We start from the raw sequence: 10320 nt of genomic DNA, 5'->3' as shown, positions 1-10320 counted from the left end.
ATACATGATGCAGTTAGTTTATGTATCATTGGATTTGAATGGCTAATAACTTGTTTGGGACTCCTTGGTTTATTCATGCAATTGTTTATTTAAACATTGTTCCACAATTTTTCCTTTTTTACCTAGTTTTGTTTTTTGGTCAAATTTTGATATGAAAATTATGCTGGCCTCCTAAAATGAGTTGGCGAGTGTTCCTCTTTGTTAGTTCTTTCTGAGTTTATGCAATTTTAGTGATATTTCTACAGTATTTATTTGTACAAATTTACTTGCAAACCATCTGAGATTGGAATTTGTTGTTTTTGGAAAGTGTTATTTAGAATTCAATTTTCTCATAATATTTTTTAGATCTATCTATCTATCTTTCTTTCTTTTCTTTTCTTTCTTTTCTTTCTTTTTCTTTTGACATCCAATGACCTCTGAACTTTTCATTGGCCTCCTGCACCCTGCTTCTCCTGGCTTAATGTCTCCGAACTTTGGTGTTGTTGGTCTCAGACACCACTTTGCCATTCACTATCTGGCTGGTGGTGTTTTGTATGGTTTGCATGGAGTTGCTTCTGTCCAGGCAATCACCAAGACTGAAGTCCTCGCCATCTTCCAGCAGGCGGTGGTAGGTGGCGATCTCAGCCTCCAGCTTGACCTTGATGTTCAGCAGGGACTCGTACTCTTGCGCCTAGCGCTACCTCTCTCCCCAGGTCTGTGCCAGCTCTGACTCCTGGTGCAGCAGGATGCCGTTGAGCTGTTCCATTTGCAGGGTGTAGTGGGCTTCCACCTCCCTCAGGCTGTTCTCCAAGCTGGCCTTCAGATTTCTCATCGAGTCCAGGTCTACCTACAAGGACTCGACTGTACGTAGCAGCTCCGTGAGTGTCACCTCAGCAGGTCCAACCTCAGCGGACTGGGTGGGGACCACTGTGGTGCTCTCCTCAATCAGCCGAGACCAGTACTTGTCTAGCTCCTATCGGTTCTTCCGAGCCAGCTGGTCATACTTGGCCCGGATGTCTGCCATGATCTTGGCAAGGTCCTGAGATTTGGGGGCATCTGCCTCCACAGTTAACCCAGAGCTGCAATCTGGGCTTGCAGGCCTTTCACTTTCTCTTCATGGTTCTTCTTCATGAAGAGCAGCTCCTCCTTGAGAGCCTCGATCTGTGTCTCCAGCTGCAGCCGAGTGACATTGGTGCCATCCATGACCTTGAGGAGCCCATGGATGTCGTTCTCCATAGACTGGCGCAAGACCAGCTCTGTCTCATACTTGACTCTAAAGTAATCAGCATCAAGTCCGGCATTGTCGATCTGCAGAACGATGGGGACATTGTCTACAGTATTTGCAAAGATCTGAGCCCTCAGGTCCTGAATGGTCTTGAAGTAATGGCTCTAGTCTCTGACCTGGGGTCCCTTCTTCTCCAGGTGCTCCCGGATTTTGCTCTCCAGCTTCCTGTTGTCGGTCTCCAGGCTCCTCACTCTGTCCAGATAGGAGGCCAGACCGTCGTTCAAGTCGTGCATGGTCTCCTTCTTGTTCTGGATGCCTCCCATTCCTGCCAGACTCCTGGCCATCCCCGCAGCCAGGCCCCTGGACCCCATGCTGCCCGGGAAGCTGGTGGAGCAGGACACGGAGATCTAGAAACCAGAGACCTCGCCTGCATAGACCCTGGCCGCGCTGCTTGCGGCTGGGCGCCGTAGCGGGGCACCTGGACAGAGCCCAGGGACCCGTAGTTGGTGGAGAAGGTGGAGCAAGTGGTGAAGCTCATGCTGTTCGGGGAGGAGAGTGAGAGGACAGGACTCAGGCTTTGCTGATGACCACATTTTCTATTATTTCTTGAGTTGGTTTTGTTAAGTTGTGTTTTTTTCATGAACTTTGTCTACTTTACCCAAATCGTTATTACATAAGCTTGTTCATAGCATCCTTTATTATCTTTTATTTTATTTCAATTCGTTATATTATCAATTTCTGTATAATAAATTTCACCCATTATAAATCCACAATGCAATGCATTTTTGGCCAAAGGCATTTTAAATGAGGAATGAATAGTTTGGTAACATAAATAGTAACATAAAGAGTTTGGTAACACACCTTTTTTCAGTGAATTCACTAGCCCTACCTACTGGCTCCAGGAAACCACTAATCTTCTTTATTTTGTGACAGTTTTGCCTTTTCGAGAATTTCAAATAAATGAAATATGTAATCTTGTGTGTCTGGTTTCTTTCACTTTCAGAATACATTTGATACTCCTGCTCTTTTATATATCAATACACTAAGTGATGTTTATCACTAAGTACCATTTCACTGAATGGAGATACCACAATTTGCTTAATCATTCATAATTTAGATATACTCACAATTTGTAATGAATATTTGGGTTGTTTACAGTTTGGATCATTATAAATAAAGCTCCTATGAACATTCTCATAGAAGTTTTTCATAAATGTGTTTTCCTTGTTCTTGGCTAAAAACCTATAAATTTAATTTCTGGGTTATACAGTAATCACATCTTTAATTATACAAGAAATTGACAAACTATTTGCACAAATGGCTGTACCATTTTACATTCCCACTAGCAATATCCAAGAGTTACAGATGCTCCACATCCTTGTCAACACTTGCCATTTTCTTTTTAGTATTAACCCACTTGAGAGGGCATGCGCTGGCATCTCATGTGGTTTTAATATTCATTTCTCTAATGACTGACACTGAGCATTAAATCTATAATGTCATTTTGGGAACTTTTTAATGTCTATAGGATTTCAGGTCATGTTAAATTGTTTGCAAAATGGCAAAAATAATTTTTCCCATCCTGCATAACCGCTTTTTGCCATATAAAGTTGAATTTTTTTTTCCCAGTGGAAGGTAGAGTTTCTTTACCCTTTGGATCTGGGCTTAAACATGTGACTTGCTTTGGGAAATTTGCTACTTAGAAATGAGGTATAAACAAATATTAAAATGCTTTGATCAAGTGCACCAATAATCTTCATTTTGATAACTAAAAAATTCATTATTTTTCTTTCCTCAACTTATTGTCCTATCAACAACATTTGACATTATTTCTCACTCATCTTTGAAACACTTTCAGACTCTATACACATTACTTCTTAAACAGCAACGTTGCTTAATTTTCTTGCTATATTTTTGGATCTGCATACTTCATTTCCTCATCAAAACAACCTCTTGAATTTAGAGTGCACCAGGATATGGTGGTTGGATTTTTTTTCTTTTCTACTGATATTCAGGCCATTTGTGATCTTTTAGTCTCACAGAACATAATGCATCTATCAGTTGATGAATACCAATATATACCTCCATCTCAGATCTCTATGTATGAGCTCTAGGTTCCTATCCATTGCTTACCCACTATATCCATTTAGATGCCTCCTGAATCTCTTAAAATTAATGTAAACAAACAAGTTTCTCACCATTTACCTCAAACAAAACCTTCTGAAGTCATATAGATCTCAATTACTCTTATCACCATAGTCTTGGAGTCATCTTTAATCCCTGTCCTCCTCATGAATTCCATGTCCAGTCTCTCAGCAAATTCTATCTATTGTAGCTTGAAAATATATACAGAATACAACAAACTCTTAATTTCTCTATTGCCACAGCCCTGATTCAATCTTCATCATTCTTGTCCGGATTATTTCGTTGATCATCTAACTCATCCCCCAATGGTATTCTAATCTGTATATGTCCATTTTCACCCCAGTAACAATAGTACCCTTTTAAACCATGGGGTATATTATGCTACTTTTCATTTTGTAAGACATACACAATCTGGTCCCCCCTTACCTCTCTGAATGCATCTACTATTCATCCTCTTACTTTCTCAGGTACAGCTGTAGTGACCTTCATCACATTGCTACAACATTATTCTCTTCAAACTGACTCTTATTTTTGGCTGAAATTTCTACCATAGATTTCTGTCGCTCACTCCCTCATGTTGTTCAGGTTTTTATTCCATAACTTTTTCAGTGAGCTCTTCCCTAAATGGCAGAATAAATAATCAATACCCCTTTGTAAACATTCTGTCTTCATAGCACACAGTGTTTGTATTTACTCTGTAAAATAAGATCCTTGTTATAGCAAGGATATGTGTCATCATCCATTTGTTTACTGCTCTATCCAAAGTGTGTGTCAAAGTGATAGGCTATTGATAAACATGTGTTGAATAACTGAATGCATTAATAAATCTAGATTATAGCATCATAGTTATTCTTCTCACAAAAATAATAATATATTGGTTTCTCTTTGGCTTTATTTCAGACAAAGTGGATATCTGAAATGCAGAAACAAAAATGTTTTGTGAACCATTAAGTCTTTCAAATAATGGAGTGACTGAAATTATCTAATAAAACTTAGTAAGGCAATTTATTTTTCTAAAATTACAGAGGATAAGTGAGCAAAATAGGAGTGTTGAAAACATTCTACCAAAATGCCCATACAAAAACCTAGGTCACAAAATCTACCAATAACGCATTGAACCTACTGTTGAAAACTAACAATTTAGAGTTGAAATATAAAATCACTAAGCATATCCTCTAAAAGTTGTTTAACCAAGTGAAGACATGTACAATACCATGTACTAAGTTGCTACCATATATTTTCAAGTGAGGTTCAACTAGTATTACTTTGTCATAGCCAAATAGCTAAACTACAATAATAATTATTAGCTAAGGGATTACTCCAATATAACTTTAAAAAAGTTTTCTCACTATATTCATGGGTTAGCCACTATTCCATATTATCTTGTAAGCCACAGTATGTTCATTATAACCCAAACCTACTGCGACTTGTTAACTGTTAAAAAATAATTACTATATAATTCTTGATATAGGCTGGGGAGTAATTGAATGATTAAAAAATTAATAAGAAATAGGCTATTTCAAAAAATGGAAATTTTTTTGTTATTCATTATTAATCAGTTCAGAAAATAAATTTTCCATGAAGAAAATATTAGCAAAAACTAGCTGAGTAGCAGAAAGAATCTGGAATTTAAGTTTGGAAGGCGTATCAAGGATATGTTCATAATGGGATCCAGTTGCATATCCTTAATTGCTTATTTTGCATGCGTTTGATGAATATTGAATATTATTATCTATATAACATAAGTATTTAATTCCCTTCATCATTCTGAAATGGAATTCAGGGCGCTTAAAAAATCCCATTAACCAGAGTAAAAATAATTGTGTGTTAAAATTATTCTAAGAAGGAAAACAAATCAAGAAAAGGATTTATAAAAAGATATGACAATGCCTGACTTGCATGCAAGTTACATGGAAGGAAAAGAAATGAATGCTTGCTGTGAACTTACCCTTTGGATCATTTTTAAGTTTAGCTAATTTATAAAAATAAACATTTCAGTACCCGATTTTTTTCCCAAATTACACTGCTTGTAGAAATATAGTAGGTGAATCGCATAAGATTCAGACTACTAAGAACTCAACAAGAACATGAACGCAGAGCCCCACCTTATTGTCTCTGAGTTTTACATGAGGTATTTTAAACATATGTCTTATAAACTACTCAGTAAGATAAGGAAAATGAAGTACATGTAGAACTATTGGAAAAATGATGACAGAGTACATGATATGCCTGATGTGTGTTTCTAATTGAAAGATAAAAATTATTTAAAACACTAAATGCTCACGAACTGGGCAATTACCCAATCTTAAAAAACTTAATCTCTGAATTTTCCTATATACGTATCCACACATCAAAAAAAATCCTATATAGTTAAACATAGACACATGAAAAATAAGAATAAATATATGAAAATATCCAAATAATTTTGATGGAATCACTTCATAAATATGTTCTATTTCTTACTAATAACAGCAATGTATTTTAAACAATTGGAGCATGGGTAACTACATAAAGAAAGAAATGTACTGGATATTTTGGCCTGACAAGTTTCTAAACCCTTTCTCCAGACTAAAAGCCATTCTCAAGACAAAGAAAAAAGTGAAACTATGAAATTTAGATAGTTTTTACTGATATACCTCAAGTAAGAGATTGCTTACAATTTGGAGAAGATACCAAAACAGCAACAACAAAAATAATTCTAAGCTGAGTCAAGAGATCAAATATGTTTATTATTTTTTAGATATTAATGTATCCTGAAGTTACTGAGTAGCTAGTAGTGGTGAGGAACCCATTAGATATTTCAAAAAATTCAATATTTGACACAGAAAATACTATAGATGTCATAATAAATTAATGTGATAGAGGTAAACATTTGAAGGGAATTATGGAAAAAAATAAAATAATTGAAGGGCAAAGACCGTAAAAATAATTCACAAAGTAGAACACCCAATAAACAAAACTAAACTCAAAAAGTCTTGGTGAGATGTAATAAAGAGAAATTTCACTGAATTGAGAGAAAAACTGTACCTTCATATTGAAAAGTCAAATCTTAAAACAGGAAATTTTGACTCAGCATGAGAGATATGAAGACCTAGATAAGGTCTGGCCTGAAGCTTACTCAACTTGATGCACTTTTTAAAGAAAAGGAGTTAAAATTATGAATACAGAATTAGGTATAAAATTAAATATCAATTTAGAATAAGAAAAAAATACAAATCTAAAACTGTTTGACTAATAACTCCAACATCACAAAAGACAAAAAACAAAATAGTATTTTTGTTAAGTGCCTCATATACCACTATAATAATTTTCTCCCCTACATTCATTGATAGTATTATTATTGTCTTTCATAAGATAATTATATTGCATTGCTTTCTTCCCCAAGGATTATTATTTAATATTCAGAAGTTAGAATGCTGTGTTTCAGATTCCTGACATGCTATTGCCAATATCATGTATTTTGTTAGGGCTTTTGTTAACTTGAGAGAGTCTTTTAATAAAGTTTGCAGCCCCTCTCCCCAACACTTGGATGAGTTTTCCAGTTTAGCTTCTGGTGCCATACTTTTCAAAAATACCTTTCTTATACTACATCACTCAGTTGTAGGTGCTGTAGCATACACTCATATTGTATTGTGATCACTACATCTGCATCTGACTTTAGATAGCAGTTAATATAATAACATTTTATTGCTGATTTTATTTTTTTAATTTCTAGGAGGTAAAGTATATAGCATTTTTTCTTCCAATTTTCCACTTTTATATAATGCTTGGCATTTAATGATACTGATATGCAGTCACAAGTAAAATAAATTGCAATGAAATTAGAAAAAAATTATTAAGCTTATTGGAAGATAACTTTTATAAGTTCATTATTTATCCTAGAGGCTGTGAAAAAAAAAGAGGTACAGATGAGAATTTATAAAAATTTAAGGTCCACATGTGGAGCAAAATAAAAAGAAACATAGAACACAATTGACAGATTAAAAAAGATTTTACAACATTATCACTGACAAAGATTAAATAGCTAGAATATATTTCAAAACTCAAGTGAATGAGAAAAAGACAAACCACATAATAACATAGGTAAAGGATGAGACTGAATAAATCTAAAAGAAGATACAAATTATCTATAAACAAGTGAAAAGGCAATAACAAAAAAACATAAATACTGAAAGAATTAATAGAGCATATGTTTTCTAAAAAGTGGATAAATGGAAAAGATCAATTCAATTTAAACTCAAGAAGTTTGAGTAGCACAGAAAGTAATACAAACTTACCAACAGAAAAGTTGACAGTGTCCATTAACATTTCAAACTTGTATATACTGAAAATTCAACAATAAGAACACAAACAAACTGATTAATAAATGGACACAAGACTTTAACAGACACCTCCTTGAAGAAAATAGAGAGATGGCAAGCAGGCACATCATAAAAATCAGGAAAATGCAAATTAAAAAGAGATATCACTACCCACCTATCAGAATGGTCACAATCTAAAACATTCATATTACTACTTATTGGTGAAGATATGGAACAAAAGAAACTTTCTTTCATTGTTGGTGAAAATGCAAAATTGTACAACCACTTTGGAAAACTTTGTGGAGATTTCTTAAAGAACCAAGTGTACTCTGGCCATATGAATCAGCAATCATACTTCTCAATATTTACCAGAAAGAGCTGAAAACTTATATCCACACAATGACCTGCACATAGAAATTTACTGAAGCCTTTTTTTTTTTACAATTGCCAATATTTAGAAGCAACTAAGATGTCCTTCAGTAGGTGAATGCATAAATAAACTATGGTGCATCCAGATAATGGAATATTATTCAGTGCTAAAAAGAAATGATCCAGCAAGCAATGAAAAGATATAAAGGAAAATTAAACACATTATTACTAAGTGAAAGAAGCCAGTCTGGAAAAAAAAGCTATATATTATATAATTATAACTGTGTGACATCCTGGTAAATGTAAAACTATGGAGAAGTGAAAAGATCGATGGTTTCCAGGAGTTGAGGGGAAGGGGAGATGAATAGGATGAGCACAGATGATTCTTAGGGCAGTGTAATTTCGCAGTATAATACTATATTGGTGGGTACATGATGTTATACATTTGTCCAAACCCGTAGAATGTACATGACCAAGAAAATACGCTAATGTAAACTATGGACATTCAGTGATAATAATGCGTCAATATACGTTTATCAGTTGTAACAAATGCACCACTCTGGTGAGGGATGTTGATAACTGGAGAGGCTATGCATGTGTGGGGGTAAGGGGTATGTGGGAAATCTCTGTACTTTCTGCTCAGTTTTGCTATGACCTTAAATCTGCTCTAAAAATAAAATCTATTTAAAAAACAAAAGTTCATACATATGTAACAAACCTGCACATTGTGCACATGTACCCTAAAACTTAAAGTATAATAATAATAAAACAAAATGAAAATAAAAATAAAAAATAAAAAACAAAAGCTAACAAACAGCAACAAAAAGTATATATCTATTAGTCTCTCTCTCTCTATCTCTTAAATGTAGACATTTAGCTGATGAGTGTGGAGTGGTGGAGAGAGAGTGGGTTGGCATTCAGAGTGGGGTTGTGCAGTACAACCTTGTTTATAAAAAAAAGGAATTGAAAAAAGTTATTTGACCCTCAATGCCACTCTGGAAAAGTGCCATATGACATATCCAAGTAATAGAATTCTAAGTAGCCACTAAAAATTAGAGGTAGATCTACACAGAGCAGCATGGATAAATACGCCTAGTATTATTAAATAAAACAATAAGAGCAATGAAAAGGCCAGTTTCAAACGCATATGCACATGTACATACATATATATACACATCTCTATATAGGCACACATATACTGCAATTTATTTGCAAATAAGACATATGTCTTATTGTTTCTACACGCATTTAAGCATTCATCTGAGCCAGCAGAGAAGGCATAAGAAATATTTTCCAACTGTCAACAGAGCTTAACTCTGGTGATGTCTGAGTGAGAGATAAACAAGGTGAGCACAACTGGATTGGAGAAATTGAATATTTTTACTTTTCATTCATATTATTATATATCACTTAAGGAGAAAATATCATTGATAATGATAAATTAGACTTGGCATTAATTCTCAATGTATTCATACTAATAAAGCACAGAGACATGTAAACATACAGTTTAAAAATAAAATATTTTATACTACAAATAGTTTTAAATATCTATGACCTGCCAGGCTCCACATACGTTTTTAGAGATATAGTGTTGAACAAGCCAATTACAACATGATCTGTGCAACAATAGAGGTATGCGCAAAGGCTGGTGGAATTCAGGGGAGGTTTCCCATGAGGCAGGTAATCACCAGAGAAGGTTTCCTCAAGAGCTGTGAGGTAAACAGTGATGGAAAGAGTGGTTGTTAAATACAAGAAGAAGGACAGCTTTTTTTGAAAAAGGATGTTATATGGAAAAGCATAACCATGTGTTACTGCATATTTGGGAAATCTGCAATAACTGAATACCACCTATGTGCAGATTATATATGGGGATTGCAGGAATTAAGAAAAAGTTAGCAAGAGCCCAATCACGAACAAACAGTATTTTAGGCCAGGGCATGCCCTTTGGTTCTTTTTTTGTTTTGCTCTGTTTTAATTACTTTTCCCACTTCAAAAAGAGAAACGAAGAGTTTTGTTTTAAAAACATTGTTCTGAAAATAAAATGAAAAATGAAGAACAAGTGGAATAAAGGGCAGATTCTAAATTTAGAGAAAGAAGTAAAGACAAGACAAAATAGTTTAGCCTATGGAAATTTGTGATTTCATAAACTAAGATAACAAAAATGGTAAGGAGGAGAAAGGGAGACATTCAATAGTAACTGCTATGTTAGAACATAGTGATACAGGTAGGTATTGGGTATGGGGAAATGCATATGAACTTTTCCATAAAAATTACAGTATAATAAACACAAAAACACATTCT

The 10320-nt window shown here is 34.5% G+C and overlaps 1 pseudogene; it reads right to left on the bottom strand.

Annotated features, from left to right (window-relative positions):
* Positions 1–457: 457 nt before the first annotated feature.
* Positions 458–1829, bottom strand: LOC112134956 (keratin, type I cytoskeletal 18-like; annotated as a pseudogene).
* Positions 1830–10320: the final 8491 nt, after the last annotated feature.

Source organism: Pongo abelii, chromosome 13, assembly GCF_028885655.2.
Source record: "Pongo abelii isolate AG06213 chromosome 13, NHGRI_mPonAbe1-v2.0_pri, whole genome shotgun sequence".
Lineage (NCBI taxonomy): Eukaryota > Metazoa > Chordata > Mammalia > Primates > Hominidae > Pongo > Pongo abelii.
Note: the sequence above shows the minus strand (reverse complement) of the source record. Positions and strands in the feature narration are given on the sequence as shown.